At 40.1% G+C, this 26,848-nt stretch overlaps 1 protein-coding gene across 4 annotated transcripts in view; it reads left to right on the top strand.

Moving 5' to 3' along the window:
* The window catches only part of LOC106091533 (limbic system-associated membrane protein), a 462,509-nt gene that overhangs the window by 146,537 nt on the left and 289,124 nt on the right, over positions 1-26,848 (top strand). For 3 of the 4 annotated variants that reach the window (XM_059362688.1, XM_059362685.1, XM_059362686.1), the window contains exon 3: positions 18,487-18,637. The gene's annotated coding sequence lies outside the window, so the exon portion shown is untranslated. Of the gene's footprint in view, positions 1-12,889; positions 13,205-18,486; positions 18,638-26,848 lie in introns of those variants that run through there. The other variant, XM_059362687.1, reaches the window with a different exon arrangement.

The raw sequence follows: 26,848 nt of genomic DNA, 5'->3' as shown, positions 1-26,848 counted from the left end.
CTCGTTCGAATCCTTACCCCTTAGAAGAATTATAACATCGTCTGCGTATCAGACGGGTTCACATCCCTCCTCAGTCAGCATTCGTAATAGGTCATTTGTGGTGGTCACCCATAGTAGCGGCGATAAAATGCCCCTCTATGACTTGCCTTGTGCCACTTTCTCCCTTATATATATGCAATGGGACACACAATTTGTCAAACTGTTCCTTAGCATATGGTTTATCCAGTCTCTAAGTACCGGGTCCACCCGATACTGGTCTAAGGATTGGATTAGTGTATTGAGTAGTTTAAATCAAGCAATTTTCAATCCACGAAACATTTCTCCATACACCCTTGGTTTTTGCAAATGAACAACGTCAAATCCCCCTGCCATCAGAAGGACCATTAGGGCTGCCGGAGCGGTGAGGTTGGTGAGGATTTATCTGCAGAAACCGGACCATAGTCAGGATTCACATTTTACCTTCACTGTTGTATTAGCTTTGATATCTGTGTCCGCCAAGAGTTTATCCTCTCAAGAATCGTTCGATTTTGTCATGATGCATTTTCTCATCAACTCATCCAGTCGAGAATATGAACACTGGACACTTGCAGTGTAGACTATTCCTCCCTAAAGCTACTATGGAAGTAGCTTTTGGGTGCAGTTCTTCTCCGCTGGCTCACACCTTGAGTCAAATTCAGGGCATGACTCACCCACACAGGTATTATCGGACCCTGTCTCGACGCCTTACCCTCTTTTTTGATCGTGGCAGAGGGATTTTCAGTATTCAGCAACAACTGCAGAGTCGTCTCCTGACTTCCCAACCCTACCGCTTGTATAGACCCTCAGCTTCAATCCGTAGGGCATAAGCGTAGAAAGTCTTCGGGGGTTGCCATATAGACCGATCCTCCGATTTGGTGTTTTAGGCCCAAAAAAGCCACATTTTTTATCCGATTTTGCCACCATCCTATGCTGGACGCTATAAAAATATTCACCACTGCATCATGTTCTACCTATACTACCTTACTGTCCTATTGTCATTATATGGCAACCCTTTTTCATCATCACATACTCATATGAGTACGAGTACACCGTCGTTCAGCCATTACTTCGCATTCGTTCGTTTCTCCATTCGCTCGCTAGCTCTCTCGCTCACTCACTCATTCGTTTGGTATCATTAACATTGGCGTTAACACAATACTGCCATTTAAGCCAACACTGTACGACTTGCTAAAGGGCAAAGTTAAGCGGAAAATTATTGTAATTTTCGCAGGCTGTCAAAGTAAAATGCGATTTGTTGCTGTTGTTACTGTTGTTGTTGTTGTTGCTTTTGATGATGACAACGACGATGTAGGCTCAGCCAAAGTACATAGCCATAAATAGAGTTTAGCTCACCCACTCTCTCCAGTCAGGGGCTAGGCTCAACACACACACACCCACACATACACAACAACACAGCACAAGCCTGAAAAATAGTATTTGAGGTAATTAACAATGATTAGACTTTAATCTGTTTAACATTGCCTTGCAACAAATGTCATGCGAAAATTCTCTTACTCTTCTTGTTAATTTCTAGAGAACAGCGAAAAGAAAAAGAATAGAAAACAATGTCGAAACATTGAAAGTTTTACAGAACTTTGTCAACTTCTGAGATATTTTCTTTGTTTCACTACCCCCACACCCTAAGCACACTCACAAATGAACGAAAGAGAACAAAAGAATTGAATGTCTGTTTTTTTTTCGTTTTTTCTTGAAACACCAAAAGTTGTATTTCATTGTCCGGCATTCAATAATTACACCGGAAACAAGGCTAACGATGGACTATTTTCTGCTACAAATTTCATGTCCATGGCATTTGAAATAGTTGTTGAGTAGTAGCAACCCAAATTAGTTGTCTAAACTAAACTTGGGACAACAAGCAAAATAATTATCTAATCAAATAGACACCATCTACAAGAAGAAAGTGGTCAGCAACAGCAACAACAACAACAACACTGAAAAGGATGCAATAAAACAAAAGTTAAGTTCTTTTAATTTCTGGGACATGATGAAACGAATGATAGTACAAAATGAACACCAAAAAAAAAAAAACACTCATGCCATTGTTGCTTTTGGGTTTTTCTGTTTAAAAGTTCAAATGTCAATTTGGACTTTTTGATATATTCAGCTCTAACAATGGAAATGGACAAAGCTAAAATTGGAATAAAGACTAGAAAAAAACTATATAATGCAATAAATATTTTATGCAGGTAAACTCTTGACCCGGAACCGAATTTGTTTGCAATTAGGATTTTATTCAAAATTTAATTTTCTTTTAAATGTTTTCATATGAACAATAGATTTCAAATGATAATTGAAAACTAATTGAAGAAAACAGAAAACTGTACAACGCATAAAGGGCAGTAGGATGAATTACTTATAACCAACAGCAAGGATCTATTTCGAAACCATATACAATTATGTAGCATATATCTGAAAAGTGCATAAAATATGTAGACAGACTATTGATGGCCACTAAGGCTCGTTGCTACACAGAAAATGGTGATTTGTTTTGCAGGCATATAGAATATTTAACCTAAGATAGATAGGCTGAATGGTAAATCTTGAAGAACTAAAACAACAGGGATTCAAGAAATCTTAACGAGAAAGTGGTCAACATGAAGGCTAAATCCAATTATGTTTATACCCTACTCCAATACTGTGGTACAGGATATTGTAACTTGGTGCATTTTTGTGTAACACCCAGAAGGAAGAGAGATAGACCAATTGATTAGTGTACCGATAGACTCAGAATCGCTTTCTGATTCGATTTAGCTGTGTCCGTCTGTCTGTTTGTATGTCTGTCTGTCTATCTGTCAGTCTGTCTGTCTGTCCGTCTGTCTGTCTGTCTGTCTGTCTGTCTGTCTGTCTGTCCGTCTGTCCTTCTGTCTGTCCTTCTGTCTGTCTGTCTATCTGTCTGTCTGTATGTCTGTCCGTCTGTCTGTCCGTCTGTCTGTCCGTCTGTCTGTCTGTCTATCTGTCTGTCTGTCTGTATGTCTGTCTGTCCGTCTGTCTGTATGTCCACCTGTCTGTCCATCGGTCTGTCTGTATGTCTGTCTGCCAACCTGGCTGTCTGTCTGTCCGTCTGTCTTTCTTTCTGTCTATATGTATGTCCGCCTATCTGTCTGTCTGTCCGTCTGTCTGTCCGCCTGTCAATGTTAATTTGTGTCCAAACTACGGGTCGCAATTTTCATCCTATCGTCTTCAAATCTGGTACGGGCATGTTTATCGGCCTAGAGGCGAAGTCTATTGAAATTGGAAAAAATCGGTTCAGATTTGGATATAGCTTCCATATATATGTTCGTCCGATTTGCAGTAATACAGCAAGAAAATTGTCATTTGTTGACCGATTCTCTTGAAATTTTGCAGGAGGGATATTCTTATGACACTCAATATTCCTGGTGAATTTCATATAAATCGGTTTAAATTTGGATATAGCTCCCATATATATGTTCGTCCGATTAGCAGTAATGCAGGAATAAAATGGTCAATTGTTGACCGATTCTCTTGAAATTTGGTAGGAAGAATTTCCCTATGACTCTCGACATTACTGGTGAATTTCATAGAAATCGGTTCAAATTTGGATATAGCTTCCATATATATGTTCGGCCGATTTGCAGTAATACAGCAATAAAATGGTCAATTGTTTACCAATTGTCTCGAAATTTGGCAGGAAGGATTTTTTATGATACTCAATATTACTGGTGAATTTCATAGAAATCGAAATTTGGCAGGAAGGATTTTCTTATGACTCTCGATTTTGCTGTTGAATTTCATAGAAATCGGTTCAGATTTGGATATAACTCCCATATATATGTTCTTCTGATTTTGATTAATACAGCAATAAAATGGTCATTTGTTAACCGATTCTCTTGAAATTTGGTAGAAGGTATTTTCTTATGAAACTCAATATTACTGGTGAATTTTATATAAATCGGTTCGGATTTGGATATAGCTCCCATATATATGTTTGTCCGATTTGCAATAATAATGCAATAAAATTTTCATTTGGTTACCGATTCTCTCGATATTTGGCGGGAAGGATTTTCTTATTACACTCGATGTTACTGGTGAATTTCATAGAAATCGGTTCAGATTTGGATATAGCTTCCATATATATGTTCGTCCGATTTACAGTAATACAGAAAAAAAAAGGTCATTTGTTAACCGATTCTCTCAAAATTTGGTGGGAAGGATTTTCTTATGATTCTCGATGTTACTGGTGAATTTCATAGAAATCGGTTCAAATTTGGATATAGCTTCCATATATATGTTCGTCCGATTTGCAGTAATACAACAATTAAATGGTCATTTGATAACCGATTCTCTCGAAATTTGGCAGGAAGGATTTTCTTATGACTCTCGATATTATTGCGGAATTTCTTAGAAATCGGTTCAGATTTAGATATATATTTATATATATCGCCCGATTTTCACTCCTATACCCACTGCAAGCGCATTTATTGACCAGTCTTCCCGACAATTTTGTACAACGCTTTCCTCGACGAATTCCGAATTCCAAGCGTGCAAAGACGGCACTCCGGGATGTGCCTCTCCCATGACGAAAAAAGACGAACATGTACACTGAGGCGGCAGCCCTTGCCGATGAAGGATTCCATCGAATCATGCGATGCGTACAACCGGCTGCCATGGGATTGAATATAAGTGACTGGAAGAGGCAACGTCCATTACTATTATGACTGACAACATATGCTCATAATATGATCCAAATCGGGCCTAAATACGATTCATGCAGCTCCCGTATAAACCAATCCACCGATTTGATTTCTTGAAGCTCCAGAAGTCGCAATTATTATCCGATTTGGTTGTTATTTTTTTGGTGGTGTTTTAGTATGACCTTCAACTTCCATGCTTATAATGGTCCAAATCGGTCTATAACCTTAGATAGCTCCTATATAAACCGATTTCTCAAATTGAATTCTTCAGCCATTAGAGGGCACAATTTTAACCTGTTCGGCTGAAATTCTGTATGCCAACTTGGTTTATGACTTTTAACATATGTACCAAATTATTGGCCGAACCGGTTCAAAAGCCGATATAGCTCCCATATAAACCGATCTCCCGATTTGACTTCTTGACGGACGGACAGACGGATGGACGAACGGACAGACGGCGGACAGACGGACGGACAGACGGACGGACAGACGGACGGACAGACGGACGGACAGACGGACGGACAGACGGACGGACAGACGGACGGACAGACAAACGGAATGACGGATGGACGGACAGACAAACGGAATGACGGAAGGACTGACAGACGGACGGATGGACAGGCGGACGGATGGCCAGACAGACGAACGGACGGCCAGACGGACGGACGAAGGGACAGAAGGACGGACGAACGGACAGAAGGACGAACAGACGGACGGACGGACAGACTAACAGACCGACAGACGAACGGACAGACTAACAGACGGACGGACAGACGGACGGAAAGACGGACAAACGGACGGACGGATGGACAGACGGACAGACGGACGGACATACGGACGGACAGACGGACGGACAGACGGACGGACAGACGGACGGACAGACGGACGGACGGAAAGACAGACAGACGGACAGACAGACGGACAGACAGACGGACGGACAGACGGACGGACAGATGGACGGACAGACGGACGGACAGACGGACGGACAGACGGACGGACAGACGGACGGACAGACGGACGGACAGACGGACGGACAGACGGACGGACAGACGGACGGACAGACGGACGGACAGACGGACGGACAGACGGACGGACAGACGGACGGACAGACAGATATCATTAAATCGCCTCCGAATTTTACAATGATCCGAAAAACATTTTTAGCGTCGGACATTAATATTTCGATGTATTGCAAACGGAATGACTTGGTGAATATACCACCTGTTCTCGGGTGGTGGGTATAAAAAATATAATGATGTAATTCCCATATTTCGTTGTGGTGAACTTAGATTGACAAAATATTGTATATACCCCCTTATCCCAGGGTGGTGGGTAAAATAAACACTTCCATGTCAATTGGAATAACAATGCTATTTATACCTGCAGTGTAACCCTTAAATAATGGCCCAACAAATATTCCTACATTTTAAAATCATATCATCATATTTTTTAAATAAATATTTTCTTAAAATATACCACAACAGAACCTTTTTATTCGACCATACTGCCATGCCCCAGAGTAATATATGCTACTTGGAAATAAATACTTAAGCTCAACTCTCGGAATAATATTTTATGTAAACAATTCGAATAAATTTGTTAAAGGCCGCATAAACATATTGATTCTTCTTGTGTGGGAGAAATGTATTCAATGTATTTGCTTAAGGGGTGCGTATACGTATTGACTTTATATTTGTATGAATACACGTACATACGACAAGTATACGCTCCATGGTACTGTGAATTTAAAACAATCATATGCCATGAATATTCAGCCTATAAAATAAACAGGAAATATTCCGTGTACAAATACCAAAAATAATAATAATGACACGTTTCTCATGTGAAATGGAAATGATTTTCCGTGCGGAAATGAAATATAATTCATATGTATGAAGAACTTCGGCATATGCATATGTCCTTCTGTGAACAAAAAAATTTGTTTAAAAATTTTGGATAATGTTGAAAAATTTTGTGCAATTAAAGAAATGAAATACGCAGTCTTCTCCGGCCACTTCCACAACATTACAGACAAAAGATAGAATTCTTTATAACATGTATGGGATCGGCATGGCCACCATATCGTCACTGTCCATGGATTCAACTGTGAAGCCCTTTTTATGCTCTTCATATATCAAGCACATATTTTCCATGATTCTAAGAATTAAAAACAATCATACGCCATGTATTACAAGTTAAAAATTGTTTGCTATACATGCCTATACATCTACACACACACACATATGCAAAAAACAAAACAAAGCGTAATTATAAAACATTTTTTATTTTAATGGCTTCTTCGCGCGAAAAGAAAGAAAACATTCGATCAAAGATTTCATGTGAATTCATTAAATTTAATTAAGTTATAACAATGGTGAAATTCAATGATTTAATTGTAAACCGAATGGCAACAAAAGGCAGCGAATAATTTTTAATTAATTAACCTTATAGGATTTTGGCTTGAAAAAAAGCAGTATTTGTGGCATACGATATTTTAGAACTAAAATAAAAAACCATGCTAGGGTATTGTTTAAAGAAAAAATCATATATAACTGTAATGTCTAGACACACCGTATACTTGATCGAATATAAAGAAAGCATACATGGGTATACTTTATTCAAATAAAGGCAGTCAGATATGGTGTAATAACTGGCAGAGGTAACTCAGAGATAAAATGTGCAAGTAAAAGTGCGCTAAGTTCGGCCGAAAAGAATCTTGGCTACCCACCACCATGGATTCCGCTAAATATTACCCTTTTTAACTAAGTTTATATTTGAATAACTTTGGTCTAGGGGGCCAATATCACCACATTGAACGATTCGGATAAAACTCATGACTCATGGATTTAGGGCCAAATTTCACCCAATTCGTGTGAAATTTTGGGCTTCTAAGGGCTCAAGAAGTCAAATCCTCCGATAAGTTTATATGGGGGCTATATCTGTTTATAAACTGATTCCCATCATACTTGACATGGATGTTGAAAGTCATATCTCAAGCTTTTTGTTTCAAACTTCAGCCAAATTGGATGAAAATTGAGGTTTCTATGGGCTCAATAAGTCAAATCCGTACATCGATTTATATGGGGGCTATAACTGTTTATAGATCTATTCGGATCATACTTGGCATGGATATTGGAAGAACTTTATATTACGAACTTTAGCCAAATCAGATGAAAACAAGTAAAAAGACGTTAAGTTCGGCCGGAACGAACTTTGGATACCCACCACCTCGGGTATATAAGTAAACCGATTTGGGCCATGTGACTGAAATATGTTGAGAAGCCTAACACAACTCACAGTCCCAAATTTTGGCGAAATCGGACAAAAAATGGGCCTTTCATGTCCCCAAACCCATAAATCGAGAGATCGGTCTATATGGCAGCTATATCCAAATCTAGACCGATCTGAACTAAATTGAAGAAGAAGGTCGAAGGACCTAACACAACTCACTGTGCCAATTTTCGTCGACATCGGGCAATAAATGCGCCTTCTGTGGGCCCAAAAACTTAAATCGAGAGATCGGTCTATATGGCAGCTATATCCAAACCTGGACCGATCTGTGCCATTTTGCAAAAGTATATTAAGGGGCTTAACTTAACTCACTGTCCCAATTTTCGGCGACATCGGACAATAAATGCGACCTCCATGGGCCCAAAACCTTAAATTGAGAGATCGGTCTATATGGCAGCTATATTCAAATCTGGACCGATCTGGGCCAAATTAAATAAGGATGCCATAGGGCCTAACATAACTCACTGCCCCAAATTTCAGCGAAATTTGATAATAAATGAGGCTTTTATGGGCCTAAGACCCTAAATCGGCGGATCGGCCTATATGGCAGCTATATCCAAATCTGAACCGATCTGGGCCAAATTGGAGAAGGATATCGAAGGGCCTAACACAAATCACTATCCCAAATTTCAGCGAAATCGGATAATAAATGTGGCTTGTATGGGCCTAAAAGCCTAAATCGGCGGATCGGTCTATATGGCAGCTATATTCAAATCTATACCGATCTGGGTAAAATTAAAGAAGGATATCGAAGGTATAATAATTGTGGCTTTTATGGGCCTAAGACCCTAATTTAGCGGATCGGTCTATATGGCAGCTATATCCAAATCTGAACCAATCTGGGCCAAATTGACGAAGGATGTCGAAGGGCATAACACAACTCACTGTCCCAAATTTCAGCAAAATCGGATAATAAATGTGGCGTTTATGGACGTAAGACCCTAAATCAGCGGATCGGTCTATATGGCAGCTATATCCAGACCTGACCGAACTGTGCCATATTGCAAAAGTATGTCAAGGAGCTTAACCAACTCACAATCCCAAATTCCGGCGACATCGGACAACAAATGCGTCTTTTATGGGCCCAAAACCTTAAATTGAGAGATCGGTCGACATGGCAGCTATATCCAAATCTGGAACGATCGGGGCCAAATTAAAGAAGGATATTGAAGGACCTAACACAACTCACTGTCCCAAATTTCAGCAAAATCGGATAATAAATGTGGCTTTTATGGGCCTAAGACCCTAAATCGGCGGATCGGTCTATATGGGGGCTATATCAAGATATAGTCCGATTTAGTCCATCTTCGAACTTAACCTGCTGATGGACAAAAAAAGAGTCTGTACAAAGTTTCAGCTCAATATCTCGATTTTTAAAGACTGTAGCGTAATTTTAACAGACAGGCGGACAAACAGACAGACATGGCTAGAGCGTCGTAGGGGGTCGGAAATAGATATTTCGAAGTGTTAAAAACGGTGTTGGGTATAATTTAGGCTTTTAGGGTTTAAAGAAGTCAAATCGGGTGATCAGTTTAAGGGGGACTTTATCCAAATCTGAACGAATTTAGCCCATTTGCAATCCTCAACGACCTACATCAATAAGAAGTATATGTGCAAAATTCCAAGCAGGTAGCTTTTCGCTATCGTGATTTCGACAGACGGATGGATGGACGGACAGATTGACGGACGGATGGAGCGACGAACAGATGGACGGACAGAGGGGCGGACGGACGGATGGACGGACGGATGGACGGACGGATGGACGGATGGACGGACGGATGGACGGATGGACGGACGGATGGACGGACGGATGGACGGACGGATGGACGGACGGACGGACGGATGGACGGACGGATGGACGGACGGATGGACGGACGGATGGACGGACGGATGGACGGACGGATGGACGGACGGATGGACGGACGGATGGACGGACGGATGGACGGACGGATGGACGGACGGATGGACGGACGGACGGATGGACGGACGGATGGACGGACGGACGGATGGACGGACGGATGGACGGATGGACGGACGGATGGACGGACGGATGGACGGACGGATGGACGGACGGATGGACGGACGGATGGACGGACGGATGGACGGACGGATGGACGGACGGATGGACGGACGGATGGACGGACGGATGGACGGACGGATGGACGGACGGATGGACGGACGGATGGACGGACGGATGGACGGACGGATGGACGGACGGATGGACGGACGGATGGACGGATGGACGGACGGATGGACGGACGGATGGACGGACGGATGGACGGACGGATGGACGGACGGATGGACGGACGGATGGACGGACGGATGGACGGACGGATGGACGGACGGATGGACGGACGGATGGACGGACGGATGGACGGACGGATGGACGGACGGATGGACGGACGGATGGACGGACGGATGGACGGACGGATGGACGGACGGATGGATGGACGGACGGATGGACGGACGGACGGATGGACGGACGGATGGACGGACGGATGGACGGACGGATGGACGGACGGATGGACGGACGGATGGACGGACGGATGGACGGACGGATGGACGGACGGATGGACGGACGGATGGACGGACGGATGGACGGACGGATGGACGGACGGAAGGATCGTGATTTCGACTGGGACAATATGGGTATCAAACATATGATATTTTGAAGCTGAGTACACATCTGTTATAAGAATTTAGTCCAAGGTGTCTAGGGGGCATTCCCAATCAGAAAACCCCCAAAACTGGCATAAATGTCTAACGTCACAAAATGGGGAATCGAATGAAAGGTCTTTGGGACTTGGCTACGAATCTCGCACAATTAGGACAGAGTCTGGGAATGGCCCACCCACTAAATACCCTTCAATAGGACGTGTAGTTCGATCGGGATAATATGTCAATTAAAAGAAAGGTCCATGACAGTATATTTCTAATCTAATGTTGGTATAAGGATTTAAGTGTCTGGGTCACGTCCTACCGTTCCGCAGGACAGTACATCGTGACAATAAAAGACTCAAATAAATTGTCGTTTAGTTCTTAGCGTCGATGTGGCTGACCCTCTCCTCCCAATAAATGCAACGCCAACTGTCATGCAGGATGGACGTTTTAGGGGGCAAAACCCCTCCCCTATACTACCCAAAAAAAAAAGGAATTAAGAATAATATATAAAACTCCCTTCAAAAGGGTCATGAATGCCTACTATGGCGATAAATAATAGCTATTTGAAATTAGAAAACGAATTTGATATCCAAGTTGGAGGCCAAATGTGTGGGGGGTTGTGCCAAACCCTAAAATCCCCCCTAACCAATGGCGATTTGGGCTCAAATTAAAGAAATTTGAGAGTAGAGCACGATGCTGATATTTTTTCAAGGCTAAGTACGGGCTTATGCTGACAACATTTGTGAGATACTATGCCAAAGAGGTGTCGCATTGCGCCATGCCGTTCGGATTCGGCTATAGAAAGGAGGCCCCTTATCGTTCAGTTTTAAACTTGAATCCGGCTGCACTCATTGTTATATGAGAAGTTTGCCTCTTTTCCATAGTGGAATGTTCATGGGCAAAATTTTGTTGTTTGTTTGTAAGTACATAGGTGGCCACCCCACCCTGCATGCCTCTCAAACTGGTCATATTTGTGGATTATGGCAAAATGGAGCTCAAATCCGTATCTGTTTCATGGCCAAGTGTTTCAGGACTCCCCCTAAACTCCGCTTATATACCGACTTTAGCAATATGTAGCTCCAATGTGATTTTCGGGAGTGGAGAATGAATCTGACATCCACTTTTGGGGCAAAGAGTTTGGCTACACAAATCCGCCAACAAATCCAAGAGAATGAAGTAGATCTAACATCCAAACTTTAATGGGCGAACCCTCCCCTTACCGCATTTCCAAAAACGCCTGGTCTAGGAAATGGGTGGGATAACTAGGGGGCCGCCCCACCTCCAAAGCCATCAGCCATACGGAATATAAGCCAATAATGACAATATGGGACTCAAAAGAAAGGTATTTGAGACCAGAGCACAGATCTGATATATGGGGATCCGCCTCACCCTCAAAAACAACCCCATACCGGACAAATGTACCGACCATAGCGGCTCCAATGAAAGGTAATTGGGAGAAGAGCAACAGTATAACATGTGAAAGGCCGTACCAGCACCCCCAAACAGAACTTATTTCCTGAAGGCGCAGCGGAGCGGGCCCTGTCCAGCTAGTGGTCTATATATATATATATATTGTAGGTTTTGCAGGTGGGGTGTTTCCCCAGTTACGCCATCCGAAATTTGGATACCAAATTTTGGTTTCTTTAAGAGAGCACACAAAATCACGCTTAAATCGCACCACCCATTTCCGAGATCTGGCGTTTCTGAAAAGGAAAATTGTACAACGCTTTCCTCGACGACTACCACAATATCTGAGTTTGCGCGAAATCGGGTCAGATTTAGATATACCTCCCATACATATGTCATTTGTCAACCCTAGTTATTACATATTGATCATATTTGCTCCAAACTTGATAAGGATTGTTTAATAACCCATCTGAAAACATCCGTCGAGGCCCTTCAAAATTGTTTCAGAATTGAATATAGCTCCCACATTGTACCTTTAGGGTAGGTGTAGGGTATTATACAGTCGGCACCGCCCCACTTTTGCCCTTCCCTACTTGTTACATATAAGATTTCGATGTGTGTTTCATTTGAACTGAATGACAATGTGATCATATCCCCAAGCCACGATGGTGATGGGCATAAAAACTTTAAATTAAAATCCATTAAATGGTTTTTATTCTTGGCAAAAAAGTGTTTATCAGATATTGGTATTTTATTTGTAGACACCAACAACAACAACAACGACAATTATTAAGTAGAGCTGATAAAAGTTTACCAAAGGATTTAAACAAGCACATGCCTCAATTACTCTGCATTTAATCCGATTTGATTGTGTGACGAATAAAGTCCACAAAAGGTTATTTTTTCTTCGTTCTTCAAAATATGGAGCAAGGATGTCACAAAAAAAACGCTCCATGAATGAATCAACAAAATATGTGTAATCCAAAGCCCAAAAGTGAAAGTTGAATGACAAAGGCCAAATGTAAAGCTTCAATATATGATTATATAAAACGCTTCACATGCTGCATAGACTGATTAAAAGCTTATAATCAGCGCATGCTATGCTATGATGGAAGAATGTAGATTTCGATGATGCAATTGATGCCGTCACAAAGGTATTGGAATTTTGTTTATTTTTTGATTTAGATTACTCATGTATGAACAGTTTTGTTGAGAAGTGTATATAAATTGAGATTTATTGGTGCTTGATGAATGGCACTTAAATCTAAATAACCACATGGAATCAAATCAAGCCATATTTCAGGTAATTCTATCAAATTCACTTTTATGGTTTCAAAACAACTTTTATTTACATATCAAATTTGTAAAATAAAGAACACATGGGACTAGTAGAAATGGATTTTTCCTGTATGAAAAGAATTAGGCCATAATTTGTATACCCTACACCACTACTCTGGTACAGGGTATTATAACTTAGGGCATTTGCTTGTAACACCCAGAAGGAAGAGGGAAAAAACCCATTGATAAGTGTAGCGATCAACTCAGAATCACTTTCTGATTCGATTTAGCTATGTCCGTCTGTCCATGTTATTTTTTGCATAAAAACGACAGGTCGCCGATTTCATTCCATCGTCTTTTGGTTCAGGCATGTTTTTTGGTCTAGAGACGGGGACTATTAGGTTAGGTTAAAAAAAGAGGGTGCAGATATTAATCCGCCCCATGCCACTATGGACATACACCTAAGCCAGTAATCGTCTTGTTGTGCGCTCTAAGAACTATAAAGTAACCTCTAAAAAGAAAATTTTAAGTTAGGAATTTCGTGCTACTTACAAAATTCTTAATTGTTTTCAATAACACTCCCCTAATTTGGTTCATGTCTGGTATTGTGTCTCCACCTAAGTACCGGTATCTATTGTAGGCGAAAGCCGGACAATGTCAAAGGAAATGCTACAATGTCTCATCATCTTCTCCGCATGCCCTACACATGCTTTCACTTGTCAGATTCGGCGCTGGCCGTGCTATTCTAAACCTAATGTGGCCATGGTCAAAGAAAGAGAGTCCAATCCTGAACCCCATCGATTAGATTTTCCGAACATATCGTCACATCTACTACCTCCTCCCTAATCCTATAAACAAAGGTAGCGGTGGTGCCAATATTAAGTGTTATTAGGTCGTTAGTATTCACGAACTCTGGTACTACCCCACGAAATGTACATCGCACTCTATTAGTACCTCGTTTCATGACTGTTTTGCTTTCCTCATCAGCCTTTGCAGCTCCGACGTGGGTGGTGGTGTTGGAGAGTCGAAAGGCAGAAAAAGTAAGCTCCACCGTCTCGCTGTCTCACCACAGTTGCATTCGACGTTGACAACTCTATAATTCAAATTTTTATGACAAATAACGCAGGTCCTCGGCCGAGTACAGTTCAGTTCAGAAACTTTGATCCGGGTCGTCCATGGCTCCTAAATTGGGGCAGTATGAATCTTGCCCTTGCCGATTTTCTCTATCACAGCGTGTGTAACAGTCTCGCTCCAGTGGAGGTTTATCGCGATTGCCTCAATCATTGGTCCTCCAGTAAATGGGCATCTTGGGAGTAGATGATGATCTCGTCGTCTGCTCCCTGTCCAATGGACTGCATTGACTTTACTGTCACTGCACCGGCTGATGTCATCGTTTTGAGTTCTTTGCCTCCGACTCTTTATAAAGTCGGTAATGGTTCCATCGTCGTTAAGTTGTATTGGGTTTCCATTCCCTGTACTGCCTGATGTTTCAATACTAGGATCTTTGCCTATATTAGCCTTCCAAATCTTAATTCAATCCATACACTGAGAGTACGTATTGTCGGTGGTGTAGGGTATAATAAAGTCGGCCCCGCCCCGCCTTTTTCCTTTCTTTTCTGGTTTTTTTTTTCGTGACTTCACAAGCCTCTTTGAAGAAATAAGTGGATCGGAAGATACTGCCAAAATGTTGTATATCTCCTCATTCTGCCTCACCCGTGACGCTTAAAATGTATTCTATAATCTATATTTTTTATAAATTTTTTTTAGAGACTCCTGTGCTTCTGCAGAAAGCTCACCAATTGGCAACAACTGATAATTAGTGGTGGGTTTCTACCGGACAATGCTTGGGTATTAATAAATACCCAAAAAGGTATTTATTGAATATTTTCCGACATTTTGGTAATGAAATCATTTTCCAAAAAATTTTTAATGATTTCGTATTCTCTGTATCTTAAACGGACCTTCTAATCTCATAGATTAGAAGGAATTTAGTTATAAAGTGTGATTTTTTTGAGGTTAGGATTTTCATGCATTAGTATTTGACAGATCACATGGGATTTCAGACATGGTGTCAAAGAGAAAGATGCTCAGTATGCTTTGACATTTCATCATGAATAGACTTACTAACGAGCAACGCTTGCAAATCATTAAATTTTATTACCAAAATCAGTGTTCGGTTCGAAATGTGTTCATTCACCGTAACGTTGCGTCCAACAGCATCTTTGAAAAAATACGGTCCAATGATTCCACCAGCGTACAAACCACACCAAACAGTGCATTTTTCGGGATGCATGGGCAGTTCTTGAACGGCTTCTGGTTGCTCTTCACTCCAAATGCGGCAATTTTGCTTATTTACGTAGCCATTCAACCAGAAATGAGCCTCATCGCTGAACAAAATTTGTCAAAATTTGAACACATTTCGAACCGAACACTGATTTTGGTAATAAAGTTCAATGATTTGCAAGCGTTGCTCGTTAGTAAGTCTATTCATGATGAAATGTCAAAGCATACTGAGCATCTTTCTCTTTGACACCATGTCTGAAATCCCACATGATCTGTCAAATACTAATGCATGAAAATCCTAACCTCAAAAAAATCACCCTTTATATTCTTGATCGTCTCAACATTTTATGTCGATCTAGCCATGTCCGTCCGTCTGTCCGTCTGTCCATCCGTCCGTCTGTCGAAAACACGCTAACTTTCGAAGGAATAAAGCTAGCTGCTTGAAATTTTCCACAAAAATTTCTTATAGGAGTAGGTCCCTTGGGATTGTAAATGGGTCATATCGGTCCATGTTTCGATATAGCTGCCATATAAACCGATCTTGGGTCTTGACATCTCGAGCCTCAAGAGGGCGCAATTTTAGTCCGATTTGACTGAGATTTTGCACGTAGTGCTTTGATATCATTTCCAACAACTGTACCGTGTATGGTTCAAATCGGTTCATAATCTGATATAGCTGCCATATAAACCGATCTTGGGTCTTGACTTCTTGAGCCTCTACAGTGCGCAATTATTATCCGATTGGAATGAAATTTTGAACGACGTGTTATGATACCCAACAACTATGCCAAGTATGGTTCAAATGGGACCATCACCTGATATAGCTGCCGTATAAACCGATCTCGGGTCTTAATTTCTTGAGCCACTAGAGAGCGCAATTTTTATCCGATTTAGCTGAAATTTTGCATGACGTCTTTTGTTATAACTTTCAATAACTTTGCTAAGAGTAGTTCAAATCGGTTCATAACCTGATATAGCTGCCATATAAACCGATCTGGGATCTTGACTTCTTGAGCCTCTAGAGGTCGCAATTATTATCCGATTTGCCTGAAATTTTGTACGACGGATCGCCTCATGACCATCAACATAGTTGTTTATTAAGGTCTGAATCGGTAGCCCGACACAGCTTCCATATAAATCGATGTTTCTATTTTACTTCTTAAGCGCTCAAAGGGCGCAATTATTATTCGAATTGGCCGATATTTTACACAGGTCACCCACATATAATTTAATTGTGGTCCAAACCGGACCATATCTTGATATCGCTCTTACAGCAGAGCAAATCTTTTCTTTTATGCTTTTCTTGCTTAAGAAGAGATGCAGGGAAAAAAACGACAAATGCGATTCATGGTGGAGGGTATATAAGATTCGGCCTGGCCGAACTTTTCCCGCTTTTACTTGTGTTGTTTTATTTTACTTAATTTTTTTATTTTATTTTGTTTTAATTTTATTTTATTTTATTTTATTTTTTTTTTATTTTTTTTTAATTTGATTTTATTTTATTTTTTTATTTTATTTAATTTTTTTTTTGACCTTTTTTTATTTTATTTTATCTAATTTTTTTATTTATTTTATTTTATTTTGTTTTTATTTTATTTTATTTTTTTATTTTTTTTTCTATTTTTTTTTTTATTTGATTTTATTTTATCTTACCTTATTTTATTTTATTAATTTTTTATTATATTTTATTTTATTTTATTTTATTTCATTTTATTTTATTTTATTTTTTTTTTATTTTATTTTATTTTATTTTATTTTATTTTATTTTATTTTATTTTATTTTAATTAATTTTATTTTATTTTACTTTATTTTATTTTATTTTATTTTTTTTTTATTTTATTTTATTTTATTTTATTTTGTTTTATTTTATTTTATTTTATTTTATTTTATTTTATTTTATTTTATTTTATTTTATTTTATTTTATTTTATTTTATTTTATTTTATTTTATTTTATTTTAATTTATTTTTTCCTTTTTTATTTTACTTTTTATTTTTTTGTTTTTTTTTTTTTATTTTATTTTTATTGTATTTTAATTTTTATTTTTACTTTTATTTTTTTATTTTAATTTTATTTTATTTTATATTATTTTATTTTATTTTATTTTGTTTTATTTTATATTATTTTATTTTATTTTAATTTAGTTAAATTTAATTTAATTTATTTTATTTTATTTTATTTTATTTTATTTTATTTTATTTTATTTTATTTTATTTTATTTTATTTTATTTTATTTAATTTTATTTTATTTTATTTTATTTTATTTTATTTTATTTTATTTTATTTTATTTTATTTTATTTTATTTTATTTTATTTTATTTTATTTTATTTTATTTTATTTTATTTTATATTATTTTATTTTATTTTATTTTATTTTATTTTATTTTATTTTATTTTATTTTATTTTATTTTATGTTATTTTATTTTATTTTATTTTATTTTATTTTATTTTATTTTATTTTATTTTATTTTATTTTGTTTTATTTTATTTTATTTTATTTAATTTAATTTAATTTTCGGTCTATCTTTTGCACCCATCCTACATTTTGCAGCATTTTTTTTTTTTGTCATCTGCTATAATTACTAACTTTATAAATCGCAGCAAAAACAACCATAGAAACATAATTATTAGCTGGCCCTGGGCCTACATTATCACCAGCATAGGTCAATATAGATTTAATAAATGTCCATTTAAATAACATTTGCTCATTTCGCTGAACACAAAATGTAAATTGACAAAGCAACAACTAAAATTAAATGTTTTTTCGTATTATTAAAAACATTTTATTTAAATTAGGCCCCACCTTCCCTGCAACCAAAGAGTTAAATTTTTATATAACATGTTATTTTATTTTTTATATTTTTTTAATTACAGCTAAGAAATTACCATGCTCGAGTAATTAAAATAATCTGTGCGACCAACCAATAACGGATTTCGTTTTATCAACTGCAGGAAGTTGGGTAAACTACGACGCAGTGCGTACGTAAAAAAAAGAGAGGCGGAATTCCAATAAATTTCAAATCAAGTAAGTATGACTATTTTGATAAGCTGCCATAAAAGCAATGGCCAAATTAAATATATAAAACACACCGGGCGGGGAAAGTGTAAAAGAAGGGGTAAGTACTCTTAAACCTCCATATAGAGCGGACTTATGTTTATGACTTTGGAAACTTAATGCCTGACACTCATAAATACAAAGGATATCTACCAAATATTCAAGTCTGTCAGTTTGAATTCAACGTGCGGCAGTGAAAGTGTGGGTGTTTGTATGGGGTTTTTTCGCCTTTTTTATGATGGAAATAAAGTTTTGTGTGGTTAATGTTGCTGCTGTTACTGCTAGTGATGATGGTATTATGGCTAAGGATAACATTTAACTTTCTACGTTTGCCAGGAAATCGAAGAAATGTAACACTTTCAAATAAAGTCCTAAAATAACTCATAATAACAAAATGAATAAAATATCCATAAACATTTAAATCTACCACCAAAACAACACACAGACAGACAGACAGACAGACTGACAGTTATGCATCCCAATGAACATATATATACATACAAATATGTCCTCCTCATCCATATAGAAATTGTCATCACATCTATTATATGAATAAACATAAATAGGCGACATCTGACTGCTTTGCAAATGGCCAAGTATGAATGAACAGAGAATGCCACTTTTCCCACACACATTGGCAAGACGAGGGGGCAGCGACATAAAGACAGCAGTCGGAAAGTATTCTCAATAAACCTCATAACGAACCGCCTCTTTAGGATGATATTCAAACATAAAATGGAACTGGCAAAAGGAAAAAATTTAACATCGTTTGCACCCAAGAGAAAGGCAGAAAGACCAGCAACACAGCACCACTACTATTGCGAACAGCCAAAAACCATCACCACTACCATTATCCAAACCTTGCCAACAGAGTTGCCATGGTATATAGTCGTTTCATTGAAAAGACAAACAGGCAAACGGGCAGACAGACGGACGGACGAACAAACAGACCGACATAGACAGACCTAGCTAAATCGAATCAAAAAGTAATTTTGGTCCCATACGTATGATTATCAATGGATCTATCTATCTTACCTCTGGGTTTTATAAGAAAATTCACTATGTTATCAAAACCTTTGACACTGTAGTGGTTTAGGGTATGCAAATGCAAATTTCACTAAGGAACAAGGGGCAAACTTCTCACATATCAATGAGTGCAGTCCGATTCAAGTTTTTATGCTCAATAATAAAGGGCCTCCTTTTTATAGCCGGGTCCGAACGGCGTGCCGCAGTGCGACACCTCTTTGGAGAGGAGTTTTACATGGCATAGTACCTCACAAATGTTGCCAGCATTAGTAGGGGAAAACCATCGCTGAAAATTTTTTCTGATGGTCTCGCCAGGATTCAAACCCAGGCGGTCAGTGTCATAGGCGGACATGCTAACCTCTGCGCTACGGTGGCCTCCGTAAAACATACGGAGGCTACCGTAGGGTATAAAAATGTAAAAACCAGGCCGACTGAAAGAAAATTCTCACCTCAGCCAATTCAGTCTTCTACAATTGCATGTCATTCTCTTCGCAATTGCATGTCAGTGGCACAAAAGGTGTTAGACCGTCTTCAACTCTTCCTTGTCAGCGCATCGCCTGCAGAAATTTGTCTCTTCTAGCGTTCAAAGCGATGTCAAAGTTCTGATGTTGCAATGACCAGTCAGGGCTCCTATCAGCAGTACTTATTCATGCTTCCCCAGCCCCAGTTTAATCGACGTCCTGTTCAGCAAATTACGGATGACAGGGTCTTTGCCACCCTGCAACTTCAGCAACAGACTATGCCTCATTTGCGGGGTCATCTTAGAAGCATGTGCTCTACCAAGAAGCTAACTCAGGATATGCCGTACCGATTCAGTAGCATGAAATGCACCCATCGGCGATCCATTCTTGGCCAACTCGTAGGCAACCCCGTTTCCCGCCACCTCTTTATGTCACGGTAACCAGCAGTACCTAACAGCCTTTCCCATGTTTTAAAGGAGCTCTTTGCATCTTCTAACCAGTACCGACCTCATATGGCACGTTGCCAGAGCCTTCAGCGACGCCTGATTTATTGCCCCCGCTGGTTCGGAACCCATCAGAGCCTAACTGCCTTTGTCGTGGTCTAACCAGTCTCGACCTTAAATAGTCCAACGACAGAGCCTTCAGCGTTGCCTGACTGTGCACATATATCGTGACCCGATTGTCGAGTTTTAACGCAGATGCCTGCTATTATGGCCTGAACCTAAGAGGCCCAAGCCCACTGGTGAATACGATGCGTCAACCACCGCCCCCACATGGAGTAACCTACACATGAGTACCAATTGCATCCCACGTATTTGTACGTGTTCACCTCCTTAATTAGGAGCGGAGCACTACCTAAAACTCCTTCCGATCTATGGGTCAAGGCACCCGCTCGAAAACGCAAGTCCACGCCAAGCTTGCGCTTTACTCGAGATTTGGTTTCGAAACACAAACGCTTTGTTATTCCCTACTTGGGGCCTCACCATTGTTACGCTGGAATCGAAGTTGCAGGGGCTACTGACTCCCGTGATACCAGTCTCCGAACGGATTTCACAGCCTTAAAAGACTCCTACCAGTTTAACCCCAAACAGTTCTGAACCTCATACTGGATAACCCTCCTAGCCACAGCGCCACTAACACCTGCCTCATGCACCGTATCCACAAAGGCATCGGTCATCATCCTTCATCTCCCCTACAGTGACCCCCTGCTTCTCGAAGGGTCCACACACCCACCCGCCAGCCTTACTCTCTCGCTCTGCCTTCTTCGGAGTCAAAGCCCCATCATCAGCCATGGCAACGCCAACAGCCGCAGCACCGCGATAAACCACCGCACTGGCGCAACCATCAGCGCCATCAACCCGCCAGCTGAGTTCCTATCAGCTGCTTCACCAACAGCCGCCTTCTTACTGCCAGATGGCAACTCACTTTCTGGCACCTTCTCTTTCGCAACCGCCAAACCAGGCGAACCCAGCTTCAGGCATTTGCCACTCTCTCCATCGCTCTCACTGGAGAACTACTCCCACCTCATCCTATCAACAGCCTCCCGTCCAGCACGGGCCACCGAAGAAATAGTACTAATTGCACCTGCTACACTCCCCTTCTTCATTTCGACCTCATCACCATCACCTTTAAGATCCTCCACTCCTGAATAAAAAATATTCCTCTGTCTAACTGGTCAAAACAAATACTCCAAGAAATTCCCCCAAAATATCCACTAAACGCACCTCAATTCCACTTTCACTTTTGTCACAACACTCTACTCACTCTATCCAGCCGCTATGACATCCGCTAACGGCACGAACGGAATCATGTCATAAACCTGCAGGGCCCAAGGGTGAATACAATGCGCTTACCAACGACCCCACATGTCGTAGCCCACACATGAGTACAAATTTGGTCCCACGTATTTAGACGTGTTCACCTCCTTGGTTAGGAGCGGAGCATTACCTAAGACTATTTCCGATCTATGGGTCACGGCACCCGCAACTTCACACCGAGCTTATGCTCTACCCGCGATTTGGGTATAAACCGCAGCCACTGCATTGCTCCTCCCGGGATCCTCACCATTGTGAGGCTGGGACCGAAGTTCCAGGGGCTCCTGACACCCGTGGTATCAGATTAAAGACTCCGGTCAGACTTTGTAGCCTTTAAATACTACTACCGGGTGAACCCAAGACTGTTTTGGACTGGTCACCTGAGAGAAAAAAATCTCCCTAAGCCGACCTAAAGCCAGCATACAAAAGTATGCATCGAAACAACATACATAAGGACGATATACACAAACACAAACATGACACGGCAGCCCTCACGGGCTACGCCACACATATCCGCTCCAACATGGGACATCCTCGCGGATGACCAAACACAAAAACACAAAAGCTACAGGAAACAACGATGAGCAAACACCGCAGCATCAACATGGCCAAGGCAGATGCCAGGCCATGTCATGTGCAGCACCAAATCACTGGGTCGCACCAGTACAGCAACACCTCCCCATGAATAACTAGCGAGTATTCATGCCTCCACTAAGTCTTGTCCGTCTCCAAATAAATACTTCCCGGGGAAAGGTGGCCAGCCTTGTAGCAGTCGTCTCGTCTTCATGGGCCCTACTGAAATCCCACATCGCCTCGCTAATCCCGGTCGGTCTCGTACGAACGTCGCGTCACGAATAAACTCGTAAGTCACCCGACCATTTTCACTGTTTGTCCATCTATCATCAAGACGCTCCAAAAGAGAGCCTTGAGCAGCCTAACAACCCATCTGCCAGCTTAGAAGCAGTGAGGCAGCACACCTCTAGTTTCCAGAGCAAATCTGGAATATCCTTCCAAACCATATCGTTAGCACCAACCATGCAAGCTCTTCTATCACAGGAATAACTACGTCAAAGAAAAAGTTCCCGACAACTTATTTCGCCTAAATTTGTGAGTACGGCGTAGTGTAGTATATAAAAGGTAATAAAACAAGCCTTTGAAGGCGACAAACAAGCCAAAGATATAATTGGCGCTCGACTCTCTCACACAGTTCTGTACATGGATCCAGTCATCCACAGTTCTCCTTTCCTCCTGATAGCCAAACTGTTATGGAGGAGTACCTTCCTCGGCATGCGAATACCGCAACCTGCAACCGGGCGGTGACATGCATACCCCTCACAACCACCTTCGGGCCCAGCCGGTCCCTCTCAGCCACCGATGGGGTGCGGATAACCGACCCGCCATCGGTCGGACCCCATGAACCCTCACACCAAGTGTGGGGCCCACCTCCTCTACCACCTTCTTAACAACCTCCGCGGAAGTTGTCACCGCCTTCCCTTGCCCTTCACCACCACTGACCACGTCTCCACCGGCTTCGCAACCGGCACAGATGGGACGGCAGTGACAGCGACAGCGATGGGGGCAACAAATGTGCCGGTGCGTTGACAGCGGGGGCAACAGGCACCTACTGTGAAACATCCGGACGCCCACCCACGCCACCTCCACCCACCAACGCGAGCAACCGACAACCTCCCCTTAATCGCCTCAATCTCCAGCATCAGCCGCATGAGGAGCTCCTCATCATCTTCGCCATAGCGCTACTCACCCCAGCCTCATACATTGTCCCCACCAAGGCATCAGTCACCTCCTTCATCTCGCCTACCGTGACCCTCTGCCTCCCAAAGGGTGCAAACACATGCCTACGAACCCTACTTTCCCGCTGCTCTGCCTTCCTCGAAGTCGATGCCCCACCTTCACTGGCAACACTACCAACACCAGCACCGCCATCAACCACTGCACTGGCACTACCACCAGCGCCATAAACAGCACCAGCTGACTTCATATCAGCTGTCTTCCGACTGCCAGATGACAATTCACTACCTGCCACCACAGTCCTCAGTCCTCAGGCAAGCAAGCCATCATTGCCACCCTCTGACAAGAAAGGATCTTCTTTCGTCCTAAGACTGTCGCAGCAATTCCGTGCCATACAAGCGCTCCATAAGTCGGAACGGGCTGCAGCTCACGCATTGACGCATTAGCTTCACTTCCTTCAGGACCGCAAAGACGTCCGCCTAGAAGACGCTGCAGCCGTCCAGACGCCTATACGATTGCCAAGGAATGTAATGAAGACTACTGTCCCGGTTTCATCTTTTAAGTGAGACCCATCCGTGTATACCGTAAGGCTGCGCTACCACTACCAAGGCCACCGTAACTCAGAGGTTATCATGTCTGCCTGTGACGTTGAGTGCTTTGGGATCGAATCCTGGCGAGAGCATGAAAAACAATGTTTAGCGGCGGTTATCCCCTTCTGATACTGGCAACTTTTGTAAGATACTGTACCATTTTGTATGGCAGCCGTGTAAAAATGTCTCCGCAAAGAGGTATCGCACTGCGGCAATCCGTTCGGACTCGGCTATAAAAAGGAGGTCCCTTATCATTGATGTCCCTGTATGTCCCTGTTCCTTAATGGAATGTTCATGGGCCTGTGTTGCACCGACCGGCCTACATGTACTCTTGGGGTGTTTTAGGGTGGCCTCCCCACAAGACTCTGACAAAGACTCTTGAACTCTCAAATGAAGAAATATATCGGTTATAACATTTTTTGGGATTGAGGCTGCCACCAGATATATTCTGTAAGACTTTTGGTTCAGCTGTAGGTAAAATTCGTTTGTTTGTATCTTACCCACAGATTCCATAACAGCTTAACCGAAATTGTCACAGAATATATCTGTGGGCCACCCCAAACCCAAAAAAACGCTTAAAGCGGAAATATATTTTCAAAACTTTAAGAAGATTGCAAGTGTATTCATGGTGATGGTTATTTAAGGTTCGACCCGGCTGGCATAGTACGTTTTTTTTTTGCTTATTATTTTCGTCCTCTCTGCCATTTTATTTTATGAAATTTTTATTACATTTGAAAATATTTTTTTGTTTTCTCCATGCATTTTATTTTATTAAGTGACACCTTTCAACCACTTTAGTAAATTAGAAAATCGTTTCACCATTGTTACAAATTAAGTGACATTTATGAGGACACGGTAACCCTGGCAGCAACAATGCTACCACATCACATATGAAAATATACAGGCAAAAGTGTATAGCGTTCAACAAAAGTTCAATGGAAAGTTTTTATAACACCAGAGGCTAAAGAAGGATACAAGCATGCATACTCACAAACACACAATGCCTTTCGCTATCACACAAAGAATGTCTGTGGACAAGTATGTGCGGATGTGTGCAACGATAGCTGGGTATCTGTAGAGTTCTCTACATATCTATACTATTTATACATATATACACACATACATATACATACAAGTACATACATAATGGTATACAAATATTGATGTGTATGCTATTTGTATAAACACACACACTCATGCGTATGCAAGTGTGTTTGTAGTCTAATATTGTATCTACTATATGTTCAATAATAGGTTATACTCAGAAGGTTTTTCAAATACCACTGTCGCAGTAAAAATACAAATAAAGCCCCATGGATAAATATTGCGACATATAAATATATGAAAGCATATATGTTTGTGTGTGTGTGTCTGTGTGTGTGTCCAAGTATGTTGGCATTCATAGTTATGTTGGTATATATATGCAATATGCATCATTTTCCACCGCAACACAAAAAAAGTACATCGAAACATTTTGGAAACCAACATAAATTGGGGAATATTGCTGAAAATTCGATAAAAGAATGCAAACAGTATCAAAGAGGTGAACTTAAACAAAAACAACAAAAAAAAAAAATTGAATAAAAAGAGGAATATATCGCAAAAGTCAACAAAACCTTTTAACAAAAGAGAATGTATTTCTGCTACATTAGCTTGCAGTCATATCGCTCGATGGCTTTTTCCAATTCCTTTGGTTGCACAAAGCTTTAACAAAAAATCAAAGTAAATGACAATTGCTTTGAAAAAAGAGCTTTAAGTGAAGGAATATCATATAAAAGACTTTTAGGAAACATTGATATAAAGTAAATCAATAACTTAATATGTAAGAGAAAAAGGTTCAATGTGATACATTAAGAGAACAGAAATTCAATAAGTAAAAGTGCATTTTTGCAGATTAGCTTGACTCACTCCCTTTTGGGAGAAAAAACCTAAAAAAAATATAAAATCCACTAAAAAGTATCAACAGGCTAAGATAAGAACAACGCACTATGTTTGCCGGGCCGCACTAAGGATAGCATTTTTATGGTTTCCCAAGACGACTAATTTTTACAACAGAAGCTTAAAATGTAAATTTGAGTTTACAACAATGAGAACACGAAAAATGTCTTTATATAAATGAATATATTTCTTTATATAGAAGAAATCAAGCTCCGCCAGATTTTCAAACGAGAAGCATTTAACAACGTCAATATATTAATAGCCATCGTTATGGGAAAATTATAATTGGACCAAGTAGGCAGTGCACTCCGATAAAAGGCTAAAAATTAATTAAAATCAAACTAAGTAACATAAAATAAAATAAAATAAAATAAAATAAAATAAAATAAAATAAAATAAAATAAAATAAAATAAAATAAAATAAAATAAAATAAAATAAAATAAAATAAAATAAAATAAAATAAAATAAAATAAAATAAAATAAAATAAAATAAAATAAAATAAAATAAAATAAAATAAAATAAAATAAAATAAAATAAAATAAAATAAAATAAAATAAAATAAAATAAAATAAAATAAAATAAAATAAAATAAAATAAAATA

Source organism: Stomoxys calcitrans, chromosome 2 (assembly GCF_963082655.1).
Source record: "Stomoxys calcitrans chromosome 2, idStoCalc2.1, whole genome shotgun sequence".
Lineage (NCBI taxonomy): Eukaryota > Metazoa > Arthropoda > Insecta > Diptera > Muscidae > Stomoxys > Stomoxys calcitrans.
This window is presented reverse-complemented; position numbering and strand designations above follow the sequence as displayed.